We start from the raw sequence: 20,375 nt of genomic DNA, 5'->3' as shown, positions 1-20,375 counted from the left end.
CCAGTACTTGCCTTATATTATCTACAATGTATCGCCCATGTAAAAAACCTGTCTGATTAGAATGAATAATGTCCGACAATACCTTTTTAATTCTATGCGCTATACATTTTGCTAGAATTTTTGCATCACAACACTGAAGTGTAAGGGGCCTCCAATTTTTTAAATGGACTGGATCTTTATATTTTCCACTTGTATCCTGTTTCAGTAATAATGAAATCAGACCTTCCTCTTGAGTGTCTGATAATCTACCATTTACATAGGAGTGGATAAAACATGCTAATAACGGTCCTATGAGTATATCAAAAAAGGTTTGGTATACCTCGACTGGTATGCCATCCAACCCTGGAGTTTTCCCAGACTTAAAGTCTTTAATTGCATCCAGAAGTTCCTCCTCTGTAATTTCACCTTCACATGAGTCTTTCTGCATGGCTGTTAATTTTATATTATCAATAGAAAAAAAATCTCTACAATTTGCTTCAGTTAGAGGAGATGGAGGCGACTGAAACGAAAACATATGCTTAAAGTACTTTGTTTCCTCCTTCAACATATAATTTGGTGAATCATGGGTGACTCCGTCATTTGTAACCAGTTTCAATAAATAATTTTTGGTAGCATTCCTATGTTGAAGATTAAAAAATAATTTGGACCTTGATACCATTATCACCACGTCCTTCCGTCTTGACGAAATGTTGCGAGAGAGACGGCGTTCCCAACACCTCCCGGAGCTTCGACGCTCACCCCATCTAAGCTATGGAAGCCACCCTGATTCTGAGTCCTCACCCATGGAGGTGGGCAGCACCCCCTACATCACCGCGGCACACAGATCTCCTGGCGGCTCCCTATGTAGGCGGTATGACTCCCGTTGCCGCTCCGTGAGTGTGACGTCATCTCCTATCACAAAACTATTGTTTTTAGTTCCCATAACGGTTACTGGTTATTCCTTATCTTCCATTTCTACTGCAATGATAGATTCCGGATCAGCGGGAACCTTATAGATAGGGAGCTGGTTTCTGAATGGGGGTTGCCCACCGTGTTACTGCCATCTCCGCTACACGTCACCTCATTGGACAATCAACCCCTTGGGTCAGGCACCATTAAGCACGTCACTCTCCCCATCACCATCACCATTCCCACACTACCGGAGCACCACGAGGAGCTGTCATTCCACATCGTCACGTCACCCCTTCACCAGATCGTCTAAGGGATTGCCCTGGCTCAAACTACACAACCACACCATCAATTGGATCACCAAGAGGATCACAGCCTGGTCCACCTCATGCCGGAAGACCTGCCTGTCGGTGGTTTGTTGTTCCACGTCAGTGGAGAGTCCGGAGTCCGCCCTCCAGCCCAACATTCCACGTGAGTATGCAGATCTCTCCGATGTCTTCTCTTCATCTAAGGTTACATGTCTCCCTCCTCACAGGCCCTGGGACTGCACCATTGACCTGATGGAGGGACAACACCCCCCGAAGAGTCGCATTTACCCCCTTTCCATGGTGGAGACTGAGGCCATGGAGAAGTATGTGGCGGAGACCCTGACACAGGTTTTCATCAGACGCTCTACCTCTCCTGCCTCTGCCAGCTTCTTCTTCGTGGCAAAAAAAGACGGAGGACTGAGACCATGCATTGACTACAGGGGGCTGAATGCAGTCACCACCAAGTACCGGTACCCCCTCCCTCTGGTTCCGTCGGCCATCGAGCAGCTACGAGGGGCCCGGTACTTTACCAAGTTGGACCTGAGGAGTGCATATAACCTGAAGGAGACGAGTGGAAGACTGCATTCAGCACTACCTCAGGCCACCATGAATACTGCGTCATGCCCTACGGCCTCGCCAACGTACCATCTGTGTTCCAGTCCTTCGCCAATGACGTGTTCCGGGACATGTTGAGTAGATAGGTGGTGGTGTACATCGACGATATCCTGATCTACTCAGCTACGTTCGAGGAGCACGTCAGGGACGTCCGAACTGTCCTACTCCGCCTCCGGGAACACAGCCTGTTAGTGAAAGGGGAGAAATGCGAATTCCACCAACAGGCCATCTCCTTCCTAGGATACAGGATCAGTCCTCAGGGGGTGTTCATTGAAGGAGTGAAGACGGACGCCGTCAGGTCATGGCCAGTTCCCACCACCATCAAGGGCCTACAGAGCTTCCTGGGCTTCGCCAATTTCTACCGGCGTTTCATCAGGTCCTTCAGCTCCATAGTCGCCCCGCTCACCTCTCTCCTTAAGGGTGGGCCTCAGAAGCTGGCCTTCAAGAGGCTGAAGGAGAGGTTCACCACAGCGCCCATCCTAAAACACCCAGATCCCTCTCGAGCTTTCATCCTGGAGGTGGACGCATCGGAGGAGGGCGTGGGTGCGGTCCTCTCCCAGCGGCACAGTAAGCCAGAGAAAATGTATCCCTGTGCCTTTTTCTCTAAAAAGCTTACCCCCGCAGAGAGGAACTATGGAGTTGGAGACAGGGAGCTGTGGACGAAGACATCCGCCTGGCGGCTCAGGAGGACCCGGCACCTGCCAACCCCCCTCCGGGGCGTGTGTATGTACCCACCAGTGTCCGGGACCACCTGCTGATCTGGGCGCACACCAACCTTACGGCAGGGCACTCTGGTATTACACACACCCTGCATTCTCTAGCACAAAAGTACTGGTGGCCCACCTTGGCTTCTGATGTGTCCCGCTATGTCAACTCTTGTTCCGTATGTGCCCAAACGAAGACACCTCGGAACGCCCCGGCAGGCAAACTAGTTACTCTCCCAGTGCCTCAGCGACCTTGGTCACACCTGTCCATAGACTTTGTCACCAACCTTCCACGTTCTGACGGCTTCACCACAATCATGGTGGTCGTAGATCGGTTCTCCAAATCATGCCGTTTTTTGCCACTAACTAGTCTTCCTTCTGCTCTCCAGGTCGCTGAGGTCCTGTTGCAACAGGTCTTCCGACATTATGGACTTCCGGAGGACATCGTCTCGGACCGTGGTCCCCAATACACCTCCCGAGTGTGGAAGGCTTTCCTGAAGAAGATCGGGGCCATGGCCAGCCTTACTTCCGAGTATAGGCCTCAGTCAAATGGGCAGGTGGAGCGCATGAACCAGGAGCTGGGAAGGTTTCTTCGTTGCCACTGTCAGGACCGGAAGGTTGAGTGGGCAAGGTTTCTTCCTGGGCAGAATATGCCCAGAACTTCCTCGTTCACTCCTCCACGGGGCTCACTCCCTTCCAGTGTGTCCTGGGGTACCAGCCGGCCCTGGCCCCTTGGACACCCAGCCAGACCGATGCGCCCGCTGTCGACGAGTGGTTCCACAGAGCCAGACAGGTCTGGGATGCTGCCCATGTCCATCTCCAGAGAGCTATTTGTCGGCAGAAGGACCAATCCGACCACCACCGCAGTGAGGCCACTGTATTCCAGCCTGGGGATCGTGTCTGGCTGTCCACAAAGAACCTCCCTCTCCACCTGCCCTGCAAGAAACTGAGCCCCCGGTTTGAGAGGCTGTTTAAGGTCCTCCGGCAGATAAATAAGATATCGTACCGGCTGCTCCTTCCCCCTCACTACCGTGTCTACAGTTTTGGTTCTACAGTTTGAACCCCTGCTGTCTCTGGCTCCACACCCACACCGCCTGGCCATCTAGATGTGTGAAAGTTAGTGGACCATCCCTATTCCATCATGTATGACATTCCTGGGAATGTGTAAACTTACATTTTGTATTACCATATACTTTTTGTATGTTCTCTATAGTTATGTACTTGAAAATGTATCAATTGACCAATTCGGCACATTTGGGCAGACTTGATACAAAATAGTCCAGTATTGCAATGCTTCACTAGATCAATCGGAAACTTTGCACACACACTGCTGCCATCTAGTGGCCAAAATCTAATTAGCGCCTAAACTGCAATATTATATTGTGGCCTTTCTCTTGCATTTCAAAGATGATAAAAAATATTATAATAAAGTAAACACATGTTTTTTGATTTGTATTATCTTTTACCAGATCTAATGTGTTATATTCTCCTACATTAATTTCACATTTCCACAAACTTCAAAGTGTTTCCTTTCAAATGGTATCAAGAATATGCATATCCTTGCTTCAGGTCCTGAGCTACAGGCAGTTAGATTTGGGTATGTCATTTTAGGTGGAAATTGAAAAAAAAGGTCAGATCCTTAAGAGATGAATACATCTTGAACTACATCCACATATCTGCGGGTGTTGTGAGCTGTAATGTATTTCCACATCCTCTCCTTCAAAGTCCTGTTAAAGCGTTCAACCACGGAAGCCTTCAAATCCGAGCCTGTAGCAAAATGTATGATATTGTGATTCTTCATGAGTTTCTGAAAAGTCTTATAAAGAAATTATTTACAGTCGTCAGTCTGCACTTTCTTGAATGCTCGTCCTTCCTCCAAGATAGAGTCAAAGGCCCGGGTCACCTTTGCCCCATTCGTATTTTTTAAGCTATTTTAGAGAAAATGCCTATAACCGTTAGCAAGCATCGATTTCTATAATTTTTATCGGCAAGTGCCTGCATGTCACATAGATCAGCCTGAAACTGTGACAAGAACAGGTTTATGCAAAGTGTAAGCATCCTGCTCTGCTAGTCAATCAGTCCCTTGATCATCATTTAACCTGATTCCTGTTTCTGCAGCTATAGCTCTCTGGAACCTCTCCTTTCCACCAAAACACCCTGGGTTAGAGGGAATATAATACATGTTTTTCATCAGCTGCTCAGGCACCCTTCTTGCTTCTTTGATGGCAATAACAATAATGTTTCAAATAACGAGAACTTTTCATTTTTGTATTCATTTTTTTGTATTACGTATCCATACAGTTTATGATACGGAGCAAGAGATGAATATCTGTTTTCTCAATGACAAAGGCATGCAATACATGGGATATTTGGTTTACATATACAGGCTTATATCTATGCATTTTAAAACACATACATACATTATATAAGTATTTAAACAAAAAATATGATACATATTACAATTGAATGATGGTTCAAACAAATAAACTAAAATCTTAGACAAGGATGTTTCTCATTCTTCAGAATCATCCACAAGATGTGAGACCAGTTGTGACCATTGTCACACATGACTCGTGATTTTTTCCATTTGTAACAAATGCTCTGCATTAACCCATGTATTGTTGGCTGTGTAGAGTGCCGCATTGGCCACTTTATTTTCAATAATTTGTTTCATAAGAGTTATTCTCTCTAACATATTATGCAGACAGTTCCCCATTCCTTTATATGTAATAAACAGGGATTAGTTGTCTTGGGGTTTCTTGATTTAGAAAGTCACCACACCCTCCACCAAAGCTTCCTTGTCTTTGTTATCATCCACCAGTGAATGCTTGATTTCTTTGAGTTTCTACTAGATGAAGATCGCCTCCTTCCGTTCATGTAGAAAAGCCTCTGTTACCCCATAGGAATAGATGGCACAAGACCCACAGACTCCAGGGCTCTGACCATCGATGGTATAAACCGATCGGACCACAGTCTTTTCACCAGTTCATCAAAGTGGCTGAAGAACAAGCACTTGGGTGGTTCATATAAACAAGGATGTCATCGCTGGCTGGGATAATTGATCTTACAACCTTGGCATTTTTCTCTTATATGCTCTCCAATCACCACATCTAAAAGTGCGGCTACAGAGGCCTTGATGGTATCCACAAAAATAGTACTGACCACCCCATCAAACACAATCTCATGCTGTGTATATGTAGGTGGTGTAGGAGGGAATGAAGTGGTGAGTAGAAAGGAGGGCTGTGACGCATATCCTCGTCCGTAGGGGTGGGTACCCACTCCTTATTGGAATCCTAGGATGATATATGAATATCCATGGTATGAAATGGAGAACCATAGGGGGAGGGTGGACCCTTTTATTGTTGAACCCTTCCTTTGGTCGCGTGGCATGGTTACCGTAGCAACAGCATCTTCAGTTCTTCAGGAGTTGACCCTACTGGGCCTCGGTTGAATCAATCTCCGTAGTATCCATAGGTATAATACACTTCCTTAGTTTAACAATACTCTGCATGGGTTGGCACTGTAAAAAGAGAGCATCCACTAACTCCAACATTTTAAATTCCATTATATCCAAACCTAAAAAAGGAATATGCATACGTAACCTAAAATCCCCTGTCATCCCCCCATCACGGAGGTTCCCATTGCGGATGTTCTCGTTGCTGATATAGAACTCCACGCCTCCACAAGGAAGTCCGTTCTTTCTTTGCATTTTCACGCTATGAAATGATTGAATATGAAATATTCTTCCTGATGAGTCAGGGGCACCTTCCCACCTGGCCTCGTATCTTTGAGCTAACTCTCAGTTCAGGACACACCGCCTTGTGAAACACATCCAGTCTTCAAGCCTGTAGTCCACTCCTAAGGTTTGGTCTGTATATCCTTCTCCTTTGGCTCAGGTATAGAGTTTCACGCTAAAGGCCGGGTAATCAAACACATACCCCCAGAGTTATCCATTAGACATAACCAATTGTTCTGTCAGTACCGTTACGGGCGGTATTTGGGTTCTATACAAATTTAGAAAACGCTTTTTTGGAGCATCATATATTGCTGATTTATACTCAGCCGTTTTTCTATGCTGTAGCCTAGGTCCTACTTCCGATGTTAAGGTCATCATGTGCGTGTCAGTACGAAACAACTCCATGTTTTATTTCACTTTTTACTTAAAAAGAAAAAAAAAAAAAGATACTTCAAACATATTTTACTTCAATCACATTTCAACAATGTCACTACACATCACATCAATCACCAGGCCATCACATTTTACTTCAAACACATATTATACTTCAAAGAAACAGGTGCACTATCAAGTTACCTAATGACACACTAAATATGGTGAGAACATCCCGAGAGGATGTCATTAAGAGGTCAACAAGACGACAACCAAAGGACACAGCAAAACACATCAATCACTTTTTGACAGCAACCGTCTACTATATTCTCTCTGCCCATCAGTGACTCTGCTAGCAGCAGCATGCCAACATTGCTTGGATTGTTTGGCCAGCTATTTGCTATGAGGGGGATCTGCCCCAATGAAATCGCAGGATTTCATAGCCAAAATTTTAACAGCACAAAGTAAATGAACCGTGCTGGGCCGCTCAAATGTGTGTTCAGTCAGAACTTCTGGATCTGCTCTAGTCTCCCTCCCATTGAGTCTCTCACACCAGACGGCTTACTTCTGCAAGCGAGATCTGCTCTATCAGGTACAGATGGTGTTAAAGCAAAAAGCTAATTGTAATTAACTTGTAAATAAATAATCATAACAGTCATGGAAGCCTGGGACCTGATAAACCAGACAACTATATCCAACAGGAGTCGAAGGAAAGAGGGATACACTAGCTAGAACCTTCTCATCTGGGATCTGGTAGGACAAAAAAGCATGAATGTGGTTGGCCAATTTCATTGTTTCCACCTATGGTGTTCATCATATTCTACTGTAGGTGATAGGGTGACATGTTGTGTGGACTAAAACAGCATGCTCCCATGCCAATTTCAAGAGGATCTAAACTAATATATGACTGACTCGTAAATATGAAGTTATTTCAGAATGAAATGCTTTGTGACATTATGTTAGCTATCCCTAGTTAGATAATGTATTTTCACTTATTGCATCTGAATGCTTGTTACATTCTCCCTGGTGCACTTGTTTGTTCGTGAGCTGGCTCCTCGTTCTAAATAGTATAATCTAATCTGTTCAAAACAGTCGCAGCATGTGCAGCAGTGGCCATTCGGTGAAATAGGTGTATATATGCTGTTCAAATGCATAGATCGCTTTATATATCTTCTCAAAGAAACTACCGGTAGTTCGAAAACTTTGCCTCATATTTCTGTCATGCTGCTTTGTTGACAACTCCAACAACCACCCACCCAACTACAAACAATACCCCATAATGACAAAGTGAAAATATATATTCTAGAATTTTTGCAAATTTATTGAAAATGAAATACATAAATATCTTGTTTACAAAACTGAATTTTGACTGCACTGTGCCTTTTAAGCCCTTGGGCTTGATAAATAATGTAAGCACCCTAAGACACAGTTGTGAAGTGAAATGGAAAGGCATCCAATGCATCCAATTTCATTTGAAAGCAAATTGTGTTTATGATAATTTGTAATGACAAAAATGTGTGTATGTTAAGTATTTAAAACACTTCCTGTAATATTCATGGGCATTGGTACAACACAGGACACAGTTGTCCTCTAAAATAATGGGTGCATGATGCCCATGTGTGTGTGTGTGAGTGTGTGTTTGTGTGTGTGTGTGTCTGTGTGTGTGTTTCAAGGGGGACTTCCAGTAATGACACACTGATTAGAGTAATGAAGATGGAGGAACTCAAGTAGACTAATGAACACATAGCACACACACACACACACACACAAGAACACACACACGCACAGGAACACACACACATGCACACACGCACACACACACACACACTCTCTCACACACACAGACACACACACACACACTTTTCATTTATATGTTTTCGTGAAATATAACTAACTTTGAAAAAAAGGTAAGAACTCATCATTCATAAATTGCTTCTAAGCAGGGTGAACAATGTTTTACAACGGCCAACCAGAACAATATTATCATCCCTCATCTGGTTGTTGTGATAGGAAAAATCACGTATGTGAGTTTAGTCTAAATACAAGGCTGGCAGGCTGACCAGGGACCCAATCCACGTAATCTTATTGGTACAGATGGCCAGATTCGGTTGCCAGTTCCTTCTGATTTGTATCTGTGCTGTGGTTACTGTCCATAATATTGCCTCCAAAGCTTTCATTCTGTGTTGCTGAATAACTTATCTCCCTGTATTACTGTAATCTTAAATAATGAATAATAATCCAAATATTTAATTTTCTATTAATATCCTCTTGCCTGGGTTCAGCCAGTATCTCAAGAGCTTAATTCCTATGACATTGAGCGAAATATTGAATTAATCAGACTGAGACGCATTTAGCCATTGTGCAAGTCATGAATGCATAATAGCAATTCTTTAATAACTATCTATCATTAAAAGGGCAATCTGCTGTTCAAACAACAACAAAGCGCACATCCCGCTACTGTTTTGGTAAACACTGAGGGATGGGGTAGGAGAAATGTAACCACTCTCAAATTCATAGACAGAGCTATGGATGCAAGGACTGTCCATCCATTGGATCAAAATGATAGTTTCTCTAAGCAGTGCAGAGTGTGCAGTCTCTTGGAACACTGAAGTGCAATGTCCTCTTTCCCCGGTCAGTCTGCTTTACATGAGCACCACATGTAATGTTTTCAACCAGGCAGCACAGCAGCGACAAAAGAAAGCACTGAAGATTGATGCACCCGGCAGGGAAAAACACTGCAATTTCTCTACCATTGAAGCAAAGCATGATCCTGTACATACTAACCTGGCTATGCTATACAGTAGCCTACAGTACATGTAAAGGAAGCATTCTGAAGTGCTGGTTGCCATTACTTTCCCATAATATAGTTATGTGGGTCTGTTAGTCTGTTTTATAAAATGTTTGACTGTATTTAGACAATGAACATGACATGATGTAGTCCTTACGCCAGCATTTCCATTGTGCAATTGAATATGCCAGTGTTTGAGAGCTTAATATTTACTTAAACAGAAAGACGTATGTCCAAGATGAGCAAACTCAGAACAGTCTGCAGATTGTTTGGAACAATGTGGAATGGAAGAATGTCAAGCTGTGATCTGAGCTCTGTCACCCTTGTCAACCCTTGTCATTTAAAACTATAGTGTCCCAGTTTGTGAACAGGCAAGAAGTAATTACAGGTAGATTGTAAATCTTGTCTACATGCTTGCTGACCAACTTTTTAATATTGCTTTTCTATACCTTGGGCAAAGTGATAATTTAATTTGTGGACCTTGAAAGTAGATCTGATTTGTGACAATGGCGCCGGAGGGGATGGCTGCCGTTTTACGGGCTCCTAACCAATTTTGCTATTGTGTGTGTTTTGTCGCGTTATTTGTACATATGATTTCTGCCACCGTCTCTTATGACTGAAAAGAGCTTCTAGATATCAGGACTGCGATTACTCACCTCGTACTGGACAAATATTTTTTATTTAACGAGTTGGACGCAAAGTATTTACTTCAGACACCCGACAGGGCCCAAATCCCTGTCATTCGAATGAAGTAGAGACAGAGATATCGAGGACGTAGGTTGGGGTGCCTTAAAAGGATCCGACGACGTAATCTGCCTCTACCATCAGTCCTATTAGTCAACGTACAATCATTCGATAATACAATTTACGAGCTACGATCAAGACTATCCTACCAACGGGACATTAAAGACTGTAATATCTTATGTTTCACAGAGTCTTGGCTGAACGAAGACATGGATAACATACAGCTGGCGGGGTTTTCGGTGCATCAGCAAGATAGAACAGCTGCCTCCGGTAAAACAAGGGGTGTTAAATGTGCAACCAGAGGAAAAAAAACTCTAGACCACCTTTACTCCACACACAGAGACGTGTACAAAGCTCTCCCTCGCCCTCCATTTGGCAAATCTGACTATAATTCTACCCTCCTGATTACTGCTTACAAGCAAAAACAAAAGCAGGAAGTACCAGTGACTCGCTCACTACAGAAGTGGTCAGATGATGCATATGCTAAGCTACAGGACTGTTTTGCTAGCACAGACTGGAATATGTTCCGGGATTCTTCCGAAGGCATTGAGGTGTACACCACATCAGTCACTGGCTTCATCAATAAGTGCATCGATGACGTCTTCCCCACAGTGACCGTACATACCCCAACCAGAAGCCATGGATTACAGGCAACATCCACACTGAGCTAAAGGGTAGAGCTGCCGCTTTCAAGGAGCGGGACTCTAACCCGGACACTTATAAGAAATCCTGCTATGCCCTCCGACGAACCATCAAACAGGCAAAGCGTCAATACAGGACTAAGATTGAATCGTACAACACCGGCTCCAACACTCGTCGGATGTGGCAGGGCTTGCAAACTATTACGGACTACAAAGGGAAGCACAGCCGCGAGCTGCCCAGTTACACAAGCCTACCGTACGAGCTAAATGACTTCTATGCTCGCTTTGAGGAAAGCAACACTGAAGCATGCATGAGAACATCAGCTGTTCTGGATGACTGTGATCACGCTCTCCGTAGCCGATGTGAGTAAGACCTTTAAACAGTTCAACATTCACAAGGCCGCAGGGTCAGACGGATTAACAGGATGTGTACTCCGAGCATGCGCTGACCAACTGGCAAGTGTCTTCACTGACATTTTCAACCTGTCCCTGGCTGAGTCTGTAATACCAACATGTTTCAAGCAGACCACCATAGTCCCTGTGCCCAAGAACAATAAGATAACCTGCCTAAATGACTACCGACCCGTAGCACTCACGTCTGTTGCAAAGTGCTTTGAAAGGCTGGTCATGGCTCACATCAACACCATTATCCCAGAAACCCTAGACCGACCCCAATTTGCATACCGACCCAACAGATCCACAGATTATGCAATCTCTATTGCACTCCACACTGCCTTTTCCCACCTGGACAAAAGGAACACCTATGTGAGAATAGTGCCCTCAAAGCTCATGACTATGCTAAGGACCCTGGAACTAAACACCTCCCTCTGCAACTGGATCCTGGACTTCCTGACGGGCCGCCCCCCAGGTGGTAAGGGTAGGTAACAACACATCTGCCACGCTGATCCTCAACACTGGGGCCCCTCAGGGGTGAGTGCTCAGTCCCCTCCTGTACTCCCTGTTCACCCATGACTGCATGGTCAAGCACGACTCCAACACCATCATTAAGTTTGCCAACGGCACACCAGTGTTAGGCCTGATCACCGACAATGATGAGACAGCCTATAGGGAGGAGGTCAGAGACCTGGCCGTGTGGTGCCAGGCTAACAACCTCTCCCTCAACATGATCAAGACAAAGGAGATGATTGTGGACTACAGGAAAAGGAGTTCCGAGCACGCCCCCATTCTCATCGATGGGGCTGTATTGGAGCAGGTTGAGAGCTTCAAGTTCCTTGGTGTCCACATCACCAACAAACTATCATGGTCCAAACACACTAAGACAGCCGTAAGATGGCACGACAAAGCCTATTCCCCCTCAGGAGACTGAAAAGATTTGGCATTGGTCCTCAGATCCTCAAAAAGTTCTACAGCTGCACCATCGAGAGCATCCTGACTGTTTGCATCACCGCCTGGTATGGCAACTGCTCGGCCTCCGACTGCAAGGCACTACAGAGGGTAGTGCATACGGCCCAGTACATCCAGGACCTCTATACCAGGCGGTGTCAGAGGAAGGCCCTAAAAATTGCAGAAGACTCCAGCCACCCTAATCATAGACTGTTCTCTCTGCTACCGCATGGCAAGCAGTACCGGAGCGCCAAGTCTAGGTCCAAAAGGCTTCTTAACAGCTTCTACCCCCAAGCCATAAGACTGAACAGCTAATCAAATGGCTACCCAGACTATTTGCATTGTCCCCCCCACCCCACCCCCTCTTTTATGCTGCTGCTACTCTCTGTTTATTATCTATGCATAGTCACTTTACCTCTACCCACATGTACATATTACCTCAATTACCTCGCTATTGTTATTTTATTTTTGCTCTTTAATTATTTGTTAATTTTCTAATTTTTTATTTTTTAACTTCAGTTTATTTTAGTAAATACTTTCTTAACACTTATTTTCTTAAAACTGCATTGTTGGTTAAGGGCTTGTCAGTAAGCATTTCACTCTAAGGTTTACACCTGTTGTATTTGGCACATGGTCAGACATAACACCTCAGTATCTGTAATGAAAATAACATAAGAGAGTATCGTGTGCTAAATATCTAGTATTAAAATGTTTGTTTTTTTAATCATGGAGAGACCATGAAGCTGTTCGTAAAATGACTATTGTATTTCAGTCGCAGACTAAAGGGAATAAGACAATGCCGGGAACTCCATTAATGAGGATGTTCTGTTGTAAAAATGAAGACATTTTGAATTTGGTGTAATTAGGTTCATTGAGTCTCCTAAATCGCTTTTCCACACAGGTTACTTGAACTCAATTTGAACTGAGAACAACATTTTCAACGTCTTTCATTTTGATCTGCTGGAATAGGGGAAACTATTGAAAGAAGTTGCCCTTCCTCTAAAACATTCCTTAAATCATCTAGCATGAGTCAGTGCTGTGCACAGAGCTTTGGTGGGGCAGGTTCTCAAAGTGAAAAAAGGTCAACCCAACCCCCCCCCCCTAAAAAACTACCATAATTCATAGATTTCAACTTGTTCTGTTACAAGAGAGAAGAGACAAAAATAGAAAGGTAATTAGTTCGTTTTAACGCCACCAATCAAAAAGGCACTTTTTTCATAGGAGGGCAGAAGGGAAGGTTCTCCAGCACCCCTGGTGATAGGGTTACAAACATGCAGTGCTGTGTTCTCTAGAAGACCACTTACAGCAAGACTGAGTCAAGACCGGAGCAAATCGAGACCAACTCAAGACCAAGACCGTAGCAAATCGAGACAGAGTCAAGACTGAGACAAGAGGGGGGGGCGCGAGTTTGAGTTAAGACCGAGACCAGGGGGGTGGGGGGGGGTGAGACAGAGTCAAGACCGAGACCAGAACAATGCAAGTCCAATCAAAGACCATGATTATAAGAATGCCAAGAGTGTGCTAAGCTGTCATCAAGGCAAAGGTTGGCTATTTGAAGAATCTCAAATATAAAATATATTTTGATTTGTTTAAAACTTTTTTGGTTACTACATGATTCCATATGTGTTATTTCATAGTTTTGATGTCTTCACTATTATTCTACAATGTAGAAAGTAGTAACAATAAAGAAAAACCCTTGAATGAGTAGGTGTTCTAAAACTTTTGACCGGTAGTGTACATGATCAAATAAAATTAAACTATTAAAGACTACCAGAACCCACTGGATTCATGTTATTCTCCTTACATGTGAAAAAGTTGGTGTTAAAATGTGAACTCTAAATGTAACATGAAATTTAGGCTCAACATGTGAAAACAGCTATTTCACATGTGAAAATGCGATTTTCATATGTGAAACTGCAAATTTGACGTGTTTGTTTCGTAAGGGTGTGTGTGTGTGTCAAATCAAATCAAAGTTTATTGGTCGTGTACACAGTTTGGCAGATGTTATAGCGGGTGCAACTAAATGGTTGTGTTACTAGCTCCTAACAATGCAGTAAAAATGTCAAACAAGTACACAAATACTAAAAAACTAAAAAAAAGTGTGTGTGAGTGTATATGTGAGTACAGGAGTCTGTGTGTGTGTGTATGAGGTGTGTGTGTGTGTGTGTGAATGTGTGTGTGTGTGTGTGTGTGTGTGTGTGTGTGTGTGTGTGTGTGTGGGCGTCAGAGAGAGACAGTGCAGGATCAAGAGGGAAAGGACACTATGTTCCATGAGTACACATTCTATTAGTCATGGGTGACTGGGACCAGTTAGACTTTTATCCTTTCTCTAAAGACACTTCCTCATACAGGCAGTACATAGAATGAACTAACTAAACTCAGCAAAAAAAGAAACGTCCCTTTTTCAGGACCCTGTCCAAATAACTTCACAGATCTTCATTGTAAAGGGTTTAGACACTGTTTCCCATGCCTGTTCAATGATCCATAAACAATGAATGAACATGCACCTGTGGAACGGTCGTTAAGACAATAACAGCTTACAGACGGTAGGCAATTAAGGTCACAGTTATGAAAACTTAGGACACTAAAGAGGTCTTTCTGCTGACTCTGAAAAACACCAAAAGAAAGATGTCCAGGGTCCCTGCTCATCTGCATGAATGTGCCTTAGTTATGCTGCAAGGAGGCATGAGGACTGCAGATGTGGCCAGGGCACTAAATTGCAATGTCCGTACTGTGAGACGCCTAAGACAGAGCTACAGGGAGACAGGACGGACAGCTGATCGTCCTCGCAGTGGCAGACCACGTGTAACAACACCTGCACAGGATCGGTACATCCGAACATCACACCTGCGGGACAGGTACAGGATGGCAACAACAACTGCCCGAGTTACACCAGGAACGCACAATCCCTCCATCAGTGCTCAGACTGTCCGCAATAGGCTAAGAGAGGCTGGACTGAGGTCTTGTAGGCCTGTTGTAAGGCAGGTCCTCACCAGACATCACCGGCAACAACGTCGCCTATGGGCACAAACCCACCGTCGCTTGACCAGACAGGACTGGCAAAAAGTGCTCTTCACTGGTGAGTCGCGGTTTTGTCTCACCAGGGGTGATGGTCGGATTCACGTTTGTCGTCGAAGGAATGAGCGTTACACCAAGGCCTGTACTCTGGAATGGGATCGATTTGGAGGTGGAGGGCCTGTCATGGTCTGGGGCGGTGTGTCACAGCATTATCGGACTGAGCTTGTTGTCATTGCAGGCAATCTAAACGCTGTGCGTTACAGGGAAGACATCCTCCTCCCTCATGTGGTACCCTTCCTGCAGGCTCATCCTGACATGACCCTCCAGCATGACAATGCCACCAGCCATACTGCTCGTTCTGTGCGTGATTTCCTGCAAGACAGGAATGTCTTGAATAGGTTATGTATTGTGAACTTTTGTGAAAGAGCTCAGCTAGAAAGATATGGCATATAGAAGCATACCAGATGGACGTTCAGGAGTAAAAACAAACAAAATATAATTAGTGACTGTATCCATAAAATGTATATAGTATGTATAAGCATAAAGTAGAGGCCTAAGCATTGTTGTTCACTAGTTTACTCCAATTAGGGAGGGGATGGTGGGGTTGGAAAGTAATCAAGGGAAATATATATATTTTTTAAGGATATGTATGTATGTACAGTGAGGGAAAAAAGTATTTGATCCCCTGCTGATTTTATACGTTTGCCCACTGACAAAGAAATGATCAGTCTATAATTTTAATGGTAGGTTTATTTGAACAGTAAGAGACAGAATAACAACAAAAAAAGCCAGAAAAACGCATGTCAAAAATGTTATAAATTGATTTGCATTTAAATGAGGGAAATAAGTATTTGACCCCCTCTCAATCAGAAAGATTTCTGGCTCCCAGGTGTCTTTTATAGAGGTAACGAGCTGAGATTAGGAGCACACTCTTAAAGGGAGTGCTCCTAATCTCAGCTTGTTACCTGTATAAAAGACACCTGTCCACAGAAGCAATCAATCAATCAGATTCCAAACTCTCCACCATGGCCAAGACCAAAGAGCTCTCCAAGGATGTCAGGGACAAGATTGTAGACCTACACAAGGCTGGAATGGGCTACAAGACCATCGCCAAGCAGCTTGGTGAGAAGGTGACAACAGTTGGTGCGATTATTCGCAAATGGAAGAAACACAAAATAACTGTCAATCTCCCTCGGCCTGGGGCTTCATGCAAGATCTCATCTCGTGGAGTTGCAATGATTGAGAATGGTGAGGAATCAGCCCAGAACTACACGGGAGGATCTTGTCAATGATCTCAAGGCAGCTGGGACCATAGTCATCAAGAAAACAATTGGTAACACACTACGCCGTGAAGGACTGAAATCCTGCAGCACCCGCAAGGTCCCCCTGCTCAAGAAAGCACATATACAGGCCCATCTGAAGTTTGCCAATGAACATCTGAATGATTCAGAGGAGAACTGGGTGAAAGTGTTGTGGTCAGATGAGACCAAAATCGAGCTCTTTGGCATCAACTCAACTCGCCCGTGTTTGGAGGAGGACGAATGCTGCCTATGACCCCAAGAACACATGGAGATGGAAACATTATGCTTTGGGGGTGTTTTTCTGCTAAGGGGCAGGACAACTTCACCGCATCAAAGGGACGATGGACGGGGCCATGTACCGTCAAATCTTGTGTGAGAACCTCTTTCCCTCAGCCAGGGCATTGAAAATGGGTCGTGGATGGGTATTCCAGCATGACAATGACCCAAAACATACGGCCAAGGCAACAATGGAGTGGCTCAAGAAGAAGCACATTAAGGTCCTGGAGTGGCCTAGCCAGTCTCCAGACCTTCATCCAATAGAAAATCTGAGGAGGGAGCTGAAGGTTCGAGTTGCCAAACGTCAGCCTCGAAACCTTAATGACTTGGAGAAGATCTGCAAAGAGGAGTGGGACAATATCCCTCCTGAGTTGTGTGTAAACCTGGTGGCCAACTACAAGAAACGTCTGACCTCTGTGATTGCCAACAAGGGTTTTTCCACCAAGTACTAAGTCATGTTTTGCAGAGGGGTCAAATACTTATTTCCCTCATTAAAATGCAAATCAATTTATAAAATTTTTGACATGCGTTTCTCTGAATTTTTTTGTTGTTATTCTGTCTCTCGCTGTTCAAATAAACCTACCATTAAAATTATAGACTGATCATGTCTTTGTCAGTGGGCAAACGTACAAAATCAGCAGGGGATCAAATAACTTTTTCCCTCACTGTATATATGTATGTACAGTGGGGAGATCAAGTATTTGATACACTGCCGATTTTGCAGGTTTTCCTACTTACAAAGCATGTAGAGGTCTGTAATTTTTATCATAGGTACACTTCAACTGTGAGATACGGAATCAACTGTGAGAAAAATCACATTGTATGATTTTTAAGTAATTAATTTGCATTTTATTTCATGACATAAGTATTTGATACATCAGAAATGCAGAACTTAATATTTGGTACAGAAACCTTTGTTTGCAATTACAGAGATCATACGTTTCCTGTAGATCTTGACCAGGTTTGCACACACTGTTGCAGAGATTTTGGCCCACTCCTCCATACCTTCTCCAGATCCTTCAGGTTTCGGGGCTGTCGCTGGGCAATACGGACTTTCAGCTCCCTCCAAAGATGTTCTATTGGGTTCAGGTCTGGAGACTGGCTAGGCCACTCCAGGACCTTGAGATACTTCTTACGGAGCCACTCCTTAGTTGCCCTGGCTTTGTGTTTCGGGTCGTGGTCATGCTGGAAGACCCAGCCACGACCCATCTTCAATGCTCTTACTGAGGGAAGGAGGTTGTTGGCCAAGATCTCGCGATACATGGCCCCATCCATCCTCCCCTCAATACGGTGTAGTCGTCCTGTCCCCTTTGCAGAAAAGCATCCCCAAAGAATGATGTTTCCACCTCCATGCTTCACGGTTGTGATGGTGTTCTTGGGGTTGTACTCATCCTTCTTCTTCCTCCAAACACGGCGAGTGGAGTTTAGACCAAAAAGCTCTATTTCTGTCTCATCAGACCACATGACCTTCTTCCATTCCTCCTCTGAATCATCCAGATGGTCATTGGCAAACTTCAGAGGGGCCTGGACATGCGCTGGCTTGAGCAGGGGGACCTTGCGTGCGCTGCAGGATTTTAATCCATGACAGCATAGTGTGTTACTAATGGTTTTCTTTGAGACTGTGGACCCAGCTCTCTTCAGGTCATTGACCAGGTCCTGCCGTGTAGTTCTGGGCTGATCCCTCATCTTCCTCATGATCATTGATGCCCCACGAGGTGAGATCTTGCATGGAGCCCCAGACCGAGGGTGATTGACTGTCATCTTGAACTTCTTCCATTTTCTAATAATTGCGCCAACAGTTGTTGCCTTCTCACCAAGCTGCTTGCCTATTGTCCTGTAGCCCATCCCAGCCTTGTGCAGGTCTACAATTGTATCCCTGATGTCCTTCTTAAAGAAAAACTAACAGAATTCTTACTGGTTGGTAGGTGATCAAATACTTATGTCATGCAATAAAATGCAAATTAATTACTTAAAAATCATACAATGTGATTTTCTGGATTTTTGTTTTAGATTCCGTCTCTCACAGTTGAAGTGTACCTATGATAAAAATTACAGTCCTCTACATGCTTTGTAAGTAGGAAAACCTGCAAAATCGGCAGTGTATCAAATACTTGTTCTCCCCACTGTATGTGCATATATACACTGCTCAAAAAAATTAAGGGAACACTTAAACAACACAATGTAACTCCAAGTCAATCACACTTCTGTGAAATCAAACTGTCCACTTCGGAAGCAACACTGATTGACAATACATTTCACATGCTGTTGTGCAAATGGAATAGACAACAGGTGGAAATTATAGGCAATTAGCAAGACACCCCCAATAAAGAAGTGGTTCTGCAGGTGGTGACCACAGACCACTTCTCAGTTCCTATGCTTCCTGGCTGATGTTTTGGTCACTTTTGAATGCTGGCGGTGCTTTCACTCTAGTGGTAGCATGAGACGGAGTCTACAACCCACACAAGTGGCTCAGGTAGTGCAGCTCATCCAGGATGGCACATCAATGCGAGCTGTGGCAAGAAGGTTTGCTGTGTCTGTCAGCGTAGTGTCCAGAGCATGGAGGCGCTACCAAGAGACAGGCCAGTACATCAGGAGACGTGGAGGAGGCCGTAGGAGGGCAACAACCCAGCAGCAGGACCGCTACCTCCGCCTTTGTGCAAGGAGGAGCAGGAGGAGCACTGCCAGAGCCCTGCAAAATGACCTCCAGCAGGCCACAAATGTGCATGTGTCTGCTCAAACGGTCAGAAACAGACTCCATGAGGGTGGTATGAGGGCCCGACGTCCACAGGTGGGGGTTGTGCTTACAGCCCAACACCGTGCAGGACGTTTGGCATTTGCCAGAGAACATCAAGATTGGCAAATTCGCCACTGGCGCCCTGTGCTCTTCACAGATGAAAGCAGGTTCACACTGAGCACATGTGACAGACGTGACAGAGTCTGGAGACGCCGTGGAGAACGTTCTGCTGCCTGCAACATCCTCCAGCATGACCGGTTTGGCGGTGGGTCAGTCATGGTGTGGGGTGGCATTTCTTTGGTGGGCCGCACAGCCCTCCATGTGCTCGCCAGAGGTAGCCTGACTGCCATTAGGTACCGAGATGAGATCCTCAGACCCCTTGTGAGACCATATGCTGGTGCGGTTGGCCCTGGGTTCCTCCTAATGCAAGACAATGCTAGACCTCATGTGGCTGGAGTGTGTCATTTTTACATTTACATTTTAGTCATTTAGCAGACGCTCTTATCCAGAGCGACTTACAGGAGCAGTTCCTGCAAGAGGAAGGCATTGATGCTATGGACTGGCCCGCCCGTTCCCCAGACCTGAATCCAATTGAGCACATCTGGGACATCATGTCTCGCTCCATCCACCAACGCCACGTTGCACCACAGGCTGTCCAGGAGTTGACGGATGCTTTAGTCCAGGTCTGGGAGGAGATCCCTCAGGAGACCATCCACCACCTCATCAGGAGCATGCCCAGGCGTTGTAGGGAGGTCATACAGGCACGTGGAGGCCACACACACTACTGAGCCTCATTTTGACTTGTTTTAAGGACATTACATCAAAGTTGGATCAGCCTGTAGTGTGGTTTTCCACTTTAATTTTGAGGGTGACTCCAAATCCAGACCTCCATGGGTTGATAAATTT

Source organism: Coregonus clupeaformis, chromosome 1, assembly GCF_020615455.1.
Source record: "Coregonus clupeaformis isolate EN_2021a chromosome 1, ASM2061545v1, whole genome shotgun sequence".
NCBI lineage: Eukaryota > Metazoa > Chordata > Actinopteri > Salmoniformes > Salmonidae > Coregonus > Coregonus clupeaformis.
This window is presented reverse-complemented; position numbering follows the sequence as displayed.